This window comes from Monodelphis domestica, chromosome 4 (genome assembly GCF_027887165.1).
Source record: "Monodelphis domestica isolate mMonDom1 chromosome 4, mMonDom1.pri, whole genome shotgun sequence".
Lineage (NCBI taxonomy): Eukaryota > Metazoa > Chordata > Mammalia > Didelphimorphia > Didelphidae > Monodelphis > Monodelphis domestica.
Genome location: NC_077230.1, coordinates 450,657,878 through 450,674,883, shown reverse-complemented (window position 1 = coordinate 450,674,883; position 17,006 = coordinate 450,657,878). Strand labels below are relative to the sequence as shown.

At 37.6% G+C, this 17,006-nt stretch overlaps 1 protein-coding gene across 5 annotated transcripts in view; it reads right to left on the bottom strand.

Moving 5' to 3' along the window:
* Nucleotides 1-1,216: 1,216 nt before the first annotated feature.
* LOC100016469 (zinc finger protein 260-like) overlaps nt 1,217-17,006 on the bottom strand; it is a 47,165-nt gene continuing 31,375 nt past the window's right edge. For all 5 annotated transcript variants that reach the window (XM_056796929.1, XM_007492191.3, XM_016422323.2 and 2 more), the window contains exon 6: nt 1,217-17,006. This exon is cut by the window's right edge and continues 12,939 nt beyond it. The gene's annotated coding sequence lies outside the window, so the exon portion shown is untranslated.

Sequence of the window (17,006 nt, the reverse complement as noted above, 5' to 3'; positions counted from 1 at the left end):
GTCTCATACCATACTTGTACCCCTAGAAGACTCCCAAAAGAGGAGCTTCTCTCATTTATAACTCTTAAGTTCACTTTACCCAATATCAACAGTACAGGGGTTTGGGTTTTTCCTAGACTCCTCTGCCACATTTTTTGTAATGGTATCTAGATTTCTTGATGATGTTCTAGACCCAAATGAGTTTTACTTTGTTTAAATATGTTTACCAAGGTTGAAAGATTTGCTATGTCTGTAAAAACTTGTGATAAGTATCCATTTTCTTTAAATGTCATACAGCAGACTCATGTAAAAATGATAGTGTTTTTTTGCTATTGTAATTAACTGGACTATTGAGAATTTTGGGGATATTGATACCTACATATTTGTACTACTATTCTTTATTTTAAAAAAACTGTTACCTTGTGAAATTCATTTGCTTGTACTCACAGTGGATCATGGCCAGACATGAAGAGGAAATGGATCTCATTTTTGGTGAGAAAGCCTTGTATTCTATATTTTCTTACCTGACACAGTGTGTCAATGATTGTAAGCTATATTTTTGAATTTTAAAACTCTTTTATTATTATATTTTTCTTGCATGTGCAATATACTATTTCAGGTTTTTTTTTATTTTTTCTCTCCTTTTTATATTTGAAGCCCATGTCACCAGTATTAAGATTTTCTTTATTTTTTTTATTTAGCAGTAATATAAGTTTAAAATACATTTGCTATAATGTCAATGCATGTCCAAAAAGCTTGAGACAATAAAAATGATGCTACTAATTGTTTAAAAAAAATCATGGGACTTTGCTTAATGATTCTGTCCAATTCCAGGACAAGATCTACAAAAGAGCCATTGCACAGGGCCAAAGAAGCACAAAGCTAAACCTGAATGGTGCCAAAAAGAGCACACAGGAAATATTAATGTGGACTCAAGGTTGCGACGCTTGACATATGTTAAGTCATAGGCCTTCCTTGTATCCACACTCTTTGTGAAAATACTTACAGATGAGTATCTCAAATTTAGCTCCTACCTGGCTCCTATAATCTAGTCACTTTTCTATCTTTCATGTGTCAACTTTCTGTAGTCCTGGCTACTGACTGGGTAAATGCTTACTTGCATATATCATTTTAATTGGGCTCTGATTCAAGGTCCTGTTATATAGATTTACTTTTCCTTTACTTGGAATTTTTACACATAAGACTTTGATAATCTATATTTCATCCAGAAATTATCTTTTTTTATTTGGATTTTTAATGTTTTTTTTTATTTCTCTTACCAATTGATTCATATACCTCATAACTCAGCCATGCATCCCTAAGTGATCCCTGTGTTTTTCAATCACCCTCTTCAGGGGAGGGGGGATGTATAATTATTATTATTTTAAATTACAAATTTTAATTCCTTGAGAGAGAAGTTTTAGGTTAAGAAACATGATACTTCTCCAAATCCAGAAACTGAACTGTTTGGAGAAGACACCATGAAGATGCCTCCTAGACCACAAGTTGCACAAAAAAGATCAAGAATGAACTTTGGGTGTGGGGTTTGAATGCATGTGTTTTGTATATATACTATTATATCAAAGGGGACTGCCCCCTAACTGGCTTTTTGTCAATGTGCCTAGCAATCATTGGTTTTGTTCTCTTTTCCTCTTATCCTCAAACTATTGTAATCTTTAAGTTGATTATGTTTCCATGATACTTTGGGGAAAACTGGTTTCCCAATAAGATCATAGGGGGGGATGTAAAATGGAGATTTGAACCCTGCACTTCAATCCCCAGAAGTCCTTGGTACTTTCCAGAATTCCCTATAATCTCATCTGAGTCCTCACCTGAGTGCAAGAACACAATTTAGTATTTAAAGGACTCTCTGTCTCCCAAGCTCTCTCTTCTCCTGCTTCTAAGCACATGCGTCTTTCTACTCGGCAGGCAAGATGTAGTAAGTGAATTGTGAATGGGCTAATCAGCCCTAGGCATGTGCTTTCCTTATTTTGTATTTTCTTATTTCCTTGATTTCTAATAATCTTTAATAAAACTCATAAAATATATCTTTATCAGTAGAGACTAATTTAATTTTTACAATATGGATAGCATACATACATTGCATGTATGTACTATATGTATATATATGTAAATTATGTACATAGCTCACTTATATCTAGTGTTACATGTATTTGCATGAATGAGTTTAATGTTTGGTTTGATTTTCAGTGTAAAACTTATACAATGGTATGTTTATTGTAATTTTCAAAAATTTTTATATAAGTTTAATGTTAATGTACTGCAATAGTAGTAAATACAATTTTCTGTATTAGCTGATAAGAGTATTTTAAGTTTAATGTTTGCATGGAAGTTATATTTATCTTTTGTCTGATGTTATTTGCTGTTCTGATTTTGCTTCTGTTCGACATTTGTACTTGTTCATTATTTAATTCCATTTCCTTTTTCCTTGTTAAAATTCCCTAGAATAGGTCAGTATTAATTAGACTAAGAAGCTAAGTGTAGGTTATTTGCTATTTTGGGTAGATTCCTTAGTTTAGTTAATTGGTAAGTACTTTAGATTGTGTACAAATACAAAAATAGTGTTTCCAACACAATTTTGTTTCATGCAAAAGGGGGGAATGTGATAGGGAAAGGACGTTTTGCAAACAACAAACAAAAAACAAACTGAGTAATGCATATGTCAGAGTGATTGACAGGAGCATGTGACTGAGAGTCACATGGGAGCCTAAGGTTGGAGATCCAGGGAAAGGTTCTAAGTCCCAACTGTATGGGCACTTCTCTCCTGGAAGGACCTGAGGTTGGAGGCTTGGAAAAACAGGTCTCTGCTTCTCCTGATACCAACTGAAGAGAGGAATCTTGGAACTGCTGCTGCCAGCTTGAGTAAAGAAGACTGAGGACACACTTCACCACTGGACCTGTTTGGACAGTTATCAACTGAAGATCCTGGTCCATTTGATTGGACTCCATTTGTGAGACTTGGTTATTGGGGAAACTTACTGCTTAGCTTAGAATAAGATAGTTTTAGATGATTTATAGAAATTGGTGTTTAAGATAACTTGTAGTAATTCCCCTAACCCCTGTTCCTTTCTCCCCTTCCCAACTAATAAATCTGAATTTTTTATATGTTTCCCTCTTGTTCATTCCTCACCAAATTCCTTTTATAACATACCATATGGAATCTTTTTACTGACTACCTATGACCAATGATCCAATTAATGCAGCTCTGGGAATGGATCAAACAAGAAGCTGGAAATCTATGGTCATTCTTATTTGCTCCATATGGCACACATGTTCTTTTGGCAAATGTTTTTAAGTACTTGAGGAAGGGACTAAATCTGATTAGGGGCAAGCAGAATACCAGTGATGACCCAAGACTAGTGTTGGCCATAAAACAAATTGATAAGCTGACAGTACTATATCAAGGACTGATTACTAAGATGGACACAAAGTGTTATAAAGGATTTTAGCAGGAGCAAGCTGAAAGCAGGAAGTACTAAAGCAGAGAGAGAAAATTCCAGAACCCTAAAGAAATAGGTGGACTGTTTGAGTGAAGTCATTTCTCCCCTTCCTGATCCTGTGTGCTGCTACTGGTTTCTACTGGGACTTCTGCCAGACCCAAGAGGACATCAGTCTATGAGACTACCTTTGGCCTTTGTTCCTGTACCTATAAGCCCTCTCCGAATCTTAAGTAGTAATTAAGGAGTTAATTAGAATAGTTATAGAAAGTAGTGGGATTTAGTACTCTGACTTTGGGGGTTAAGATGAGAACTTCCTAATTCCCTTCCCTTCCTTCCTTAGCTTAAATAAAGTTATATTTATTTATCTATATACTTATTATATATATATGTATAAATATATATATATACATATATATATATATTATTTCAGTTGGTGAGTCAGTAGGTCAAATCTACAAAAATTGGCTTAGGCCATAGTAAGAAGGGCAGTTGAAATACCCCATAACATTCTAATTTCCTTCTCAGCACCTGGTTGCTATCCAAGGTGCTGAAACATAGAATGCTGACTTTGATTGACACTAGGGGGGATTTAAAAATTAAAAGGATTAATTTAAAAGGAAAAATTTAAAGGGTAAAAAGCACATGTGCTAGGAGAAAAAATGTTTGTTTGTTTTTTTGCTTTTGTAAGAGATTTGTAAGATCTGAAGAGAGAAACAGATCTGGCAAGCTAGAGAATTCTTCAGGAACAGAGAAAGGACAGGAAGGAGAGAGAATTCTGAGAAAAGAAGAAGTGAGCTGATCTGAACAGTTGAAAAGAGTCTTCTTCTCTTGGAGAAGCTACCAGAAAGGTGAACTGGGTAGATCTCTGAACCAGCACTCATCTCCTCCTGTGAAAGTTTGACCCAATACCCCAAGAAGACAACTACTAAATGAATAGGACTTCAACTGGAAGCTGTTCACTAGAAGAAAAATTTCATCCAAATTCCCTAAAGTCCTGGACTGGTTACAGTTGCCAATGCAGTTAGAGCCAGGACTTCTTCTAACTGACCCCAGGGGGTCAGATCAGCAAAGCCTGATCTGCCAGACTTTTGGGAGAAGGGGTTTCAGTTGTTCTAGGGACCCCCTGCTCCCTCTTCCCTTCTGACTCATACCTAAACTCATCTCCCCTATCCCTTGCCTTGTTCCCTTAGAATAAAACAATTTTAATAAGAACAAGTGACTGACTCAATCACATTTTGAGAGAGACTTGAAGTTGGGGGGATGGAAGTGACATTCCTCTCCCCAGGGAAAAAGAAGCTAACTGGATCAAGCCAGTTTAGCCAGCATCTCTGAGGGAACAGAAGTTAAGGTCTTGAAAGGCAACCAGAGTGGGGTTTGTCAGGGAGAGCTGAGAGGGAAGACAATCCATCCCCTCTCTCTCTCTCTCTACTTGACTCAATTCCATCTTTACCTCACTCTGGCCCTGACTCAGCTGGGGGGTGGGGGGTGGGGTGTAGACTCCATTCTCTCCCTGCCCTTATATTACACTTTTTTTGTTGTTTCTGTTCTCTTGACGATTACTATAAGTAATCAAGGTGAATACTAACACCACGTATCCTATCCTATATAACACCTTCATTTATACATATAGCATCATGTCAGGAAACATGGTAAATGTTATTTTTCTCTTTGTTTATGATTGTTTCCTGTATATCCCTTATGGGATTTTCACAATATTTCCAAACTTGTGTTACATGATGCTAGGTTATAAGTGGCTAGAACCGATTATGTCATTAACACTCAGAACCATTTTTGCCTATGGACCTCTATTATGCTTATGTTTGCTGGTGTTATATAAATGCAGAAACCTGGTTTTTGGAATTGTTAATTCCGTAAGTAATTCCATAAAATAAGAGCAATTGTACAATGGCTGATAAGTGTAAAAATGGAGACTTGAATCCAGGACTTCAATCCCCAGAAGTCCTTGCTCCACTTCCCCAGAATGCCCTCTAATCTCACTGAAACCTCACCTGGGCCGAGAGCGAGATGGGGTATTTAACCTGGTGGTGAATAGGCTCTGCCTTTTTTTCTACTTCCGCTTCTGAGCACACGCAGCTCTCCACCTAGCAGGCAAGATGTGAGTGGTCATGAATAGGCTCTCTGGGCCTAGACACATGCTTTTCTTACTTGTGTTTTCTTTATATTTTAATCTTCAATAAACTTCTAAAAATATAATACTCCTTGCAGAGAGAAACTAATTTCTACCTGCATCAGCTTTCCCTAAATTTTAATTTTTACACAAGAGATTTAGAAATGAAACAAATGTTGCTAATGAAAGAAAAACTTGAAGTTATGGAACAATATATGAAGGATGAAATGATACAAAATAATAGTGTTAAATATGATTTAGAGGAAAATATTATGGATAAGGAAGTTAATGAAGTAAATGGTAAAAAAAAAACTATCCAGATTAGAAAGAGAGAATGCAGAAATAAATAAGACCCAAGCCACTCTGTTCCCTCTCAGAGATATACCAGTGGTTACTCTGGATGAAGTATTTAAAATTAAGACCCATAAGTTATTCACTCCTGAAGACCTAGAAACTATCAAGCATTGAACCCCTCGTGCTTTTTTGACGAGTCAAATAAAGTCATAAAAGAATTTCAGAGGGCAATTAAAATCTTTGACCCAGACTATGCTGATTTTTTCTTGCTAATGGAGGAATTGCTTACTAAAAGAGAGAGAAACCAATTTATTGAAGAGACCATAAATAATCCACCTTTGACCTCATGGCCTGAAGATTATGAGGACATAGATATGAATTCTGTTACTGATTAAAGATAAATGAAGCAAGCCAGAAGATCAATAACTGAAGTAATGAAAAGGTACTCCCAATGCATGGTCAAAATTTGAAAGTATAAAACAAAAGCAGGATGAAACACCAACTAGTTTCCTGGATAGAATTACAGAAATGGCTGAATTAAATTTAGGAATTGATGTGTTGGCAGAAGACACCATTGCCCACATCTAAAGATTGTTTGTTAAAAATGTCTGTCCCAAGATAAAGCAGTTTTTAAAGAGTAATTGTCCAAACTATGAAGGGCTAAGTTTGGAAGAGTTAAAAAGAAAAGTGACATATTTGTGTTTAGATAGAGGATAGATCTCATGAAGACAAAGATACAGTGATTGAAGATTTGAGAAAGAAATTAAGGGATGCTAAGAATAAAGCCAGAGATAGTGAGATCAAAGAGATAAAAGCAGTGGCAGCACTTAGATCTGTGCAATCTAATAATCAATACATACCAAAAGGAAAGAGATAAGGAGTTCCAAGGTATTTTTTATGTAATCGTGTAGGGCATTTTGTAAGAGAGTACAGATTCAGAGGACAATTTTGTAGACTAATAAATAGGAATAATGGATACAATAGGCAATATAATAATGGATGGAGAAATAATAAATGGAATAATAATAATAATTATCAAAGAGGGAAGAATGTTAATAATTGTACAAATGCTGCTGTCAGGGAGCTCAAGCACCTGATTTGAACACAATACAAGAGTGGGTAAAATCTGGAGCAAGACCTAAGTTCAGCCAAGTGGTTAGTGGATATAAGAGTGATCTGTACCAGTTGTTCTGTTTGCCAAAAATTCAATCAAGGTGCGTTCAGAAAGAAAGGTTTGGCTGGTAGACCTTTGGCATATTGTCCATTTGAGAGTTTGCAAATAGATTACATAAGCATGCTGAAAGATATGTTTTGTTTTGTAATTGTACAAGGCAGCAAAGAGAGAGAGAGAGAGAGAGAGAGAGAGAGAGAGAGAGAGAGAGAGAGAGAGAGAGAGAGAGAGAGAGAGAGAGAGAGAGAGAGAGAGAAAATAGAGAATATATCAGGAAAGGATCTGGGTGGCTATGTTCCAAAAGTCCAAATCCACAATGCCCCTTGAGGATTTTAGACAGCTGTAGTTGAAAGTCCTAGTAGAGATGTTTCAATGTTTAAAGACAATGGGTCTTTCCTGGAGGGTCACGCCTCAAAAGCAAGGAAGGAAGTCAGCCTTTACACTCACCACATTGTCAGTTCAATCAGAAGATTCTTTTATCAGCCTCAACTCCAGCAGGCTCCACTCCAAGAGTGTCTCTTTCAAACTCCAAGTGTCCCTCTTCACTCAAAGTCTCTCTTCCAGTGTCTGTGTGTGTCTCTGTTTCCACTTTTAAAGAACTTTTTCTCTTGTGTCACTTCCCTTAAATTTTTACGTCTACCAATCACAGCCGATGCTCCACTCCAGGACTGCCCATTCTTTCACACGTGAGTCACAGACCTCTCACTCAATGTATGAAATGAGTGTTCACACATTTTTGTGGTTAAAATCCAAAATGGGTAGATTTCCACTCAACTTTAAGTACTGTGTTTTACATTTTGGGGATTAAAATCTAAAAATAGACAGGGGATTACAATTTAATCTTCACAATCAAGGAAGAGCTAAGTACCTTCAATGTTACAATCAGGAGAGCCAAATCCAATCTTCGCAAACCTTTAAACAGCCTAGCCCTCAATTCCAACAGAGCAGGCAGGCAACTCCCAAACGTTGCTTCCTTTGCAACAGGCTTGGGCCCACAGAAGGCACAGTATGACCAGGGGAATGGGAGAAGACCAGTTTATAATAACTCCAACCAATATAAGGGAAACAGAAACACAGTATGTAAATGTTATACAGTGAAAATTACATGGATCATAAATTACTACCACCAATAGACTTAGGAATAAGATAGCAATAACAGTATGTAACGTAAAATATATTGGATGATGCCAGATTAGGGACAGAGTAGCTAGGGAATTAGGGAAGTTAAAAAAACTCAGAGTCAGAAATGAAGGACAGAGTAGGAAATAAGACAGAACAAAGAAAGTAAGATAACAAATATTGTATTAGATAGGTATAAGACTATCAATAAGACAGAATAGTATTAACTTTTGCAAGATTTACATGGTTCAAGAAAAGTAGCAATAGAAAATTGTTGCCAACTTGCAATAAATTGATTGTTACAAATTGTTAGGGAGAATGTTTGTCCAAAACCTGTTTTTCTCAAATGTTCAAATTATACCCCCCCATACATGTCTCTCCTATCCCAGCTTTCCATAAATCCTTCTTAGATTTAGTGGTAGTTAAGTGTAAAAATGGGTTTAGAAAGAGATTTGTTTTTTGGGGGTGGGATAAGAACATTAGATAGCAAGAATTACATTTAAGGATTAAATTTTAGATTAAATAATCCCAGTGCTTCTTTGGCTTAGAATGCACATAACAAGAAGTGGGATTTGTAAGGATGGCAAGGGGATCTTTGTTGGAATCTGCAGTTTTGACTGACAGGCACTAAGGTGACAGTTTGGACAGCAAAGGATTGTGGAAGAGAACCATTGGCTGAGGAAGATTCTGGTGAGCCCCAGGGCTTCTAACTCAGGACTAGAAGCTAACACATTCACTTTCTGAGTGGCTGAGGGACCACCCCCTCAAAGCCACAAGAAGAAGACCTTGTTTTCCTGCCTTTGATCCCAAAGCTGTTTCTGACAACGACATCTTCCTGCTGTTTTCCTTCACCTGCCATCAAGAATAACTGACCCAGATGAAGTCTTTGGCTTCGACTCTCTCAAACATAACACCAGCCTCCTGGCTCCTCTTGGTCCTCTCCTTTGCCTTCCCTAAACTGTTTTATGATTCAGCTCTTAGAATAACAAATAGACTTCAGGTCAAGATGGTGGCTTAGAGAAAGCTAAAGTTCAGATCTCCGGAAACCCTTCCCTACCGAACTCAAACTATATGCTCCTAGGGCACCGAAATTCAAAACGAACAACAGCATAGACCCTGGGAATCCTCCTCCTGGACCTGGATCAAAAGGTACGGCCCCCCAAAGCCAGAACCCGAGATCACTCGGATCTAAGGGACAGGCAGAAGGAAGGTCCCAGGACCCATTCCCCCCAACCCAGAGCGCTGAGTCCAAGGCAGCAGAGGGAACCTCAGAGCCTCAGGGCCGGCTATTCTGAAGGCTGCTTCCTGAAAACAACCTGACTCAGACAAGGGGGCACCCAACACAGACAGCAGGGAAACAGAGAGAGACGGGGAGAGCTTGTAACCCCCTGGCTGGATCCTTCCATCCGAGTCTCGCGGAAGGTCCCTGCCTCAGGGCATACTCAGTTCAACCCAGGGAAAGGTAATCCTATCAGGAGCCCTCTGAGCTCCAGGAAGCCGTGGCCCCTCCCCACTCAGAGTGCTGGCTCTTCTGGCTGGCTAAGGCACAGAAACAAACACCCCGAGGAAAGAGCCAAGCCAGGCTCAGAGCATGGAAGTAAGGCAACTGAGAAGCATCAGGAGGGAACTGAGGAGGGCAGTAACACAGAAACACCAGCAATTCCTGGCTTCCCGGGGAAGACAGAACAACAACTGCATAGAACGGACAATCTGCCTAGGGCTAAAACCTCTGAACACCAGACAGAGATAAGAAAAGCTAGTCCTCCCCACTCAGATAGAGATGGCAAACTCCACAGAAGCACAAAAGCCCCAAAATTCCAAGAAAAACAAGAAGAAGGGGGCGACTTTGGACACATTTTATGGAGCAAAAATACGAAATACAGAGGAGATAGAAGAGGAAACACAAGAAAATGCTCCGAAACCTTCCAAAGGAAATGGAAACTCTCCACAAACCCATGAAGAATCTGAATTGGAAAGGATCAAAAAGATGGAAGCCTTCTGGGAGGAAAAGTGGGAAATAATGCAAAAGGAATTCATGCATCTACAAAACCAGTTTGACCAAAGTGAAAAGGAAAACCAGGCTTTAAAGGTCAGAATTAGGCAACTCAAAGACAACAAGCAAGAATTAATAAAGCAAAGCCAAAAGACCAAGAAATTAGAAGAGAACATAAAATATCTCACTGACAAGGTCATAGACTTGGAAAATAGAGGGAGAAGAGACAATTTAAGAATAATTGGACTACCAGAAAAGCCAGAAATAAACAGCAAACTCGACATCGTAATACAAGATATAATCAAAGAAAATTGCCCAGAGATCCTAGAACAAGAGGGCAATACAGACATTGAAAGAGTTCACAGAACACCCTCTACACTAAATCCCCAAAAGACAACTCCCAGGAATGTAATTGCCAAATTCTAAAGCTTTCAAGCAAAAGAAAAAATCTTACAAGAAGCCAGAAAAAGACAATTTAGATATAAAGGAATGCCAATCAGGGTCACATAAGACCTTGCAAGTTCCACTCTGAATGACCATAAGGCATGGAACATGATTTTCAGAAAGGCAAGAGAGCTGGGCCTTCAACCAAGAATCAGCTATCCATCAAAACTGACTATATACTTCCAAGGGAACGTATGGCATTCAACAAAATAGAAGATTTCCAAGTTTTTGCAAAGAAAAGACCAGAGCTCTGTGGAAAGTTCGATATTGAAAAACAAAGAGCATGGAATACCTGAAAAGGTAATAAATATGAAGGAAAGGGAAAAGGAGAAAAATGTTATCTTTTTCTTTTACTCAAACTCTCTTCTATAAGGACTACATTTATATCAATCTATATATACTAACATGTGGGGGAAATGTAATGTGTAAATAGGGGGAAAAGAAAGACCAAATAGAATAACCTTTCTCACACAAAGATTCACATGGGAAGGGGAGGGGAAGAAAACTCCTATAAGAAGGAGAGGAAGAGAGTTTTTACTTAAACCTTACTCTCAGGGAAATCAACTCTAAGAGGGAAGAACATCCAGATCCATTGGGATCGTGAATTCTATCTTACTCAACAAGGGAAGGGAGAAGGGAAAACCAAGGGGGGTAGGGGGAAGGGAACACAAAAAAGGGAGGGACTAGAAAGGGAAACATATCAAGGGAGGAGACAAGGGGGACTGATTTAACATACATCACTGGACTAAAAGGTAGAGTTGAAGAAGAAAGGTTAGAATTAGGGAAGGATATCAAAATGCCAGGGAGTCCACAAGTGACAGTCATAACTTTGAACATGAGTGGGATGAACTCACCCATAAAATGTAGACGAATAGCAGAATGGATTAGAATCCAAAACCCTACCATATGTTGTCTTCAAGAAACACACATGAGGCGGGTAGACACCCACAAGGTCAGAATTAAAGGATGGAGTAAGACCTTCTGGGCCTCAACTGACAGAAAGAAGGCAGGAGTGGCAATCATGATACCTGATAAAGCCAAAGCAAAAATAGACCTGATCAAAAGGGATAGGAAAGGTAATTATATTTTGTTAAAAGGGACTTTAGATAATGAGAAAATATCACTAATCAACATGTATGCACCAAATAATATAGCACCCAAATTTCTAATGGAGAAACTAGGAGAATTGAAGGAAGAAATAGACAGTAAAACCCTATTAGTGGGAGACTTAAACCAACCATTATCAAATTTAGATAAATCAAATCAAAAAATAAATAAGAAAGAGGTAAAAGAAGTGAATGAAATCTTAGAAAAATTAGAATTAATAGACATATGGAGAAAAATAAATAGGGATAAAAAGGAATACACCTTCTTCTCAGCACCACATGGCACATTCACAAAGATTGACCATACATTAGGTCACAGAAACATGGCACACAAATGCAGAAAAGCAGAAATAATAAATGCAGCCTTTTCAGATCACAAGGCAATAAAAATAATGATCAGTAATGGTACATGGAAAACCAAATCAAAAACTAATTGGAAATTAAACAATATGATACTCTAAAATCATTTAGTTAGAGAAGAAATCATAGAAACAATTAATAATTTCATCAAGGAAAATGACAATGGCGAGACATCCTTTCAAAGCTTTTGGGATGCAGCCAAAGCAGTAATCAGAGGTAAATTCATATCCCTGCGTGCATATATTAACAAATTAGGGAGAGCAGAGATCAATCAATTGGAAATGCAAATAAAAAAACTCAAAAGCGATCAAATTAAAAACCCCCAGCAGAAAACCAAACTAGAAATCCTAAAAATTAAGGGAGAAATTAATAAAATCGAAAGTGATAGAACTATTGATTTAATAAATAAGACAAGAAGCTGGTACTTTGAAAAAACAAACAAAATAGACAAAGTACTGATCAATCTAATTTAAAAAAGGAAGAAAGAAAAGCAAATTAACAGCATCAAAGATGAAAAGGGGGACATCACCCCCTATGAAGAGGAAATTAAAGCAATCATTCAAAATTACTTTGCCCAATTATATGGCAATAAATACACCAATTTAGGTGATATGGATGAATATATACAAAAAATACAAACTGCCTAGACTAACAGAAGAAGAAATAGAATTCTTAAATAATCCCATATCAGAAAATGAAATCCAACAATCCATCAAAGAACTTCCTAAGAAAAAATCCCCAGGGTCTGATGGATTCACCAGTGAATTCTATCAAACATTCAGAGAACAGTTAATCCCAATACTATACAAACTATTTGACATAATAAGCAAAGAGGGAGTTCTACCAAACTCCTTTTATGACACAAACATGGTACTGATTCCAAAACCAGGCAGGTCAAAAACAGAGAAAGAAAACTTCAGACCAATCTCCCTAATGAATATAGATGCAAAAATCTTAAATAGGATACTAGCAAAAAGACTCCAGCAAGTGATCAGAAGGATCATCCAACATGATCAAGTAGGATTTATACCAGGGATGCAGGGCTGGTTCAATATTAGGAAAACCATCCACATAACTGACCACATCAACAAGCAAACCAACAAGAACCACATGATTATCTCAATAGATGCAGAAAAAGCCTTTGATAAAATATACAACACCCATTCCTATTAAAAACACTAGAAAGCATAGGAATAGAAGGGTCATTCCTAAATATAATAAACAGTATATATCTAAAACCATCAGCTAATATCATCTGCAATGGGTATAAACTAGATGCATTCCCAATAAGATCAGGAGTGAAACAAGGATGCCCATTATCACCTCTACTATTTGGCATTGTACTAGAAACACTAGCAGTAGCAATTAGAGAAGAAAAAGAAACTGAAGGCATTAAAATAGGCAAGGAGGAGACCAAGTTATCACTCTTTGCAGATGACATGATGGTCTACTTAAAGAATCCTAGAGATTCAACCAAAAGGCTAATTGAAATAATCAACAACTTTAGCAAAGTTGCAGGATACAAAATAAACCCACATAAGTCATCAGCATTTCTATATATCTCCAACACAGTTCAGCAGCAAGAACTAGAAAGAGAAATCCCATTCAAAATCACCTTAGACAAAATAAAATACCTAGGAATCTACCTCCCGAGACAAACACAGGAACTATATGAACACAACTACAAAACACTCTCCACACAACTAAAACTAGACTTGAGCAATTGTAAAAACATTAACTGCTCATGGATAGGATGAGCCAATATAATAAAAACGACCATCCTACCCAAACTTATTTATCTATTTAGTGTCATACCCATTGAACTCCCAAAAAATTTCTTTACTGATTTTAGAAAAAATTTGTTATTTAGAAATAACAAAGTTCATTTGGAATAACAAAAGATCAAGGATATCCAGGGAAATAATGAAAAAGAAAACACAAATGATGGGGGCCTTGCAGTCCCAGACCTTAAACTATATTACAAAGCAGCAGTCATCAAAACAATTTGGTACTGGCTAAGAGACAGAAAGGAGGATCAAGCGACCTCAGCAAGACAGTATACGATAAACTCAAAGATCCCAGCTATTGGGACAAAAATCCACTATTCGATAAAAACTGCTGGGAAAATTGGAAGACAGTGTGGGAGAGATTAGGAATAGATCAACACCTCACACCCTACACCAAGATAAATTCAAAATGGGTGAATGACTTAAACATAAAGAAGGAAACCATAAGTAAATTGGGTAAACACAGAATAGCATACATGTCAGACCTTTGGGAGGGGAAAGACTTTTAAACCAAGCAAGACATAGAAAGAATCACAAAATGTAAAATAAATAATTTTGACTACATCAAATTAAAAAGCTTCTGTACAAACAAAACCAATGTAACTAAAATCAGAAGGGAAACAACAAATTGGGAAAAAATCTTCATAGAAACCTCTGACAAAGGTTTAATTACTCAAATTTATAAAGAGCTAAATCAATTGTACAAAAAACCAAGCCATTCTCCAATTGATAAATGGGCAAGGGACATGGATAGGCAGTTTTCAGATAAAGAAATCAAAACTATTAATAAGCACATGAAAAAGTGTTCTAAATCTCTTATAATCAGAGAGATGCAAATCAAAACAACTCTGAGGTATCACCTCACACCTAGCAAATTGGCTAACATGATAGCAAAGGAAAGTAATGAATGCTGGAGGGGATGTGGCAAAGTAGGGGCATTAATTCATTGCTGGTGGAGTTGTGAACTGATCCAACCATTCTGGAGGGCAATTTGGAACTATGCCCAAAGGGCGACAAAAGAATGTCTACCCTTTGATCCAGCCATAGCACTGCTGGGTTTTACCCCAAAGAGATAATGGAGAAAAAGACCTGTACAAGAATATTCATAGCTGCGCTCTTTGTGGTGGCCAAAAATTGGAAAATGAGGGGATGCCCATCAATTGGGGAATGGCTGAACAAATTGTGGTTTATGTTGGTGATGGAATACTATTGTGCTAAAAGGAATAATAAAGTGGAGGAATTCCATGGAGACTGGAACGACCTCCAGGAAGTGATGCAGAATGAGAGGAGCAGAAGAAGGAAAACATTGTACCCAGAGATTAATACACTGTGGTATAATTGAACGTAATGGACTTCTCCATTAGTGGCGGTGTAATGTCCCTGAACAATCTGCAGGGATCCAGGAGAAAAAAACACTATTCATAAGCAGAGGACAAACTGTGGGAGTAAAAACACTGAGGAAAAGCAACGGCCTGACTACAGCGGTTGAGGGGACATGACAGAGGAGAGACTCTAAACGAACACTCTAATGCAAATACTAACAACATGGCAATGGGTTCGAATCAAGAACACATGTGATACCCAGTGGAATCACGAGTCAGCTATGGGGGTTGGGGGGGAGGAAAAGAAAATGATCTTTGTCCTTAATGAATAATGCTTGGAAATGATCAAATAAAATATTATAAAATTTAAAAAAAAGAAAAGGAAGGACAAAAAAAAAGAATAACAAATAGCAGAGGGTTAAAAAGAGCAGTCAGTTTGTGGAAAGGGGCTGAGGCATTTGTGGCCATGGGCATCACCCTCTTGAACAGCGACTCTGTGTACAACCTGACAGGGCAGCCTTTCCCCTTTCTCCTTCAACCCATTACCCTATCCCTCAACTAAAACCTTAGTATTCAAGTCTGATTTGGGGTTTGAATTTCCTCAATACCTGGGAGGTTGGGTGACTGGAGGCAAGACTCAAAGATTGAGTCTGGTCTCTTTCTGGGGCAAACCCAGACTAAGCCTGCCACACAACTCCATTGAGGAGGCAAACAGAAGTCTTCCTCAGAAACTGCTGGCAGGGGAAGTGTCAACTTTTCCCCTCAGCTCGTGCTCCCATTAGCGCTCAAGGGATACAGTCTGTTAAAATATCCCTTGAGAAAGGAGAGAGAAAATCTCCTTTCTTTCTCTGTAGAAGTAACCTCCAACTCCTGCTTCATTTCACCTACAAGCATGAAGAGATAACAGGAGAAGGACTATACATAAAGTGTTGAGCTGATAACAACAAAAAACAAAACAAAACAACTTCACACTTACGGGAAATTGTATGCAACACAGCCAAATTGAAGCTGAGATCTTCAGTCAACTTGTAGACAAAGGGACAACAAGCAACTCAGAGCATCCATCACACATAAATGGAACACATACACAACACGAATTGATCTTTTAGGCCCCTGAGTAAACAGGTGTCCACGTGCACAAAGTGTAAATATGTACATATGGAAATATTAAGTCTGATAAGGTCTTAATCAAATAAAAAGATCGGCAGGTTTTCAGTTTGACCAACACCAAAGCAAGGGCTAGGTATATAAACTGTATATATGTCAATGTTGTAAAAAGTATAAATGATGTACCATAGTTTAAAAAATAACTATAGGGTTAGCGATATGGTTATATAATGTAACAATACATAGAGAGCATAGTCATAGAAACAGGGAAAGCATAAACCAGGGACTTGGGGAAATTCTGTACCTAGCTAGCCAGAATACGGACCGCTTAAGCATCAGTATAAGTAAGACAGGCTGTGACAGTTGAGTAAGGCAGTAAAACTCTATTAGCCAGAAATATATAGTTACGGAACAGAGGAAGGTGAGTGATAAGATAATATTGTGTTAGCTAATAGATAGTTAACATGGTTTAAACAAAATAGGAATAAGAACATTGTTGCATTAGTTAGATTAGATGATTAAGTATTGTTATATGAAATACTGTATTGAACCCGTTTTAAACATTGAAATTTTATGTAAGCCAAAGAAATCTTCCCTTCCCAAAACTTTCCATCCTTGGAAGTAGCTTTAGCTTAGACTAGATAGAAAGGGTAAGATATGGATTTGTTATTTGAGGAATGGAAACATTAGTTAGGTTTAGAGCTTACTAATTTCCCATAAGTTTAACCCGGTGTG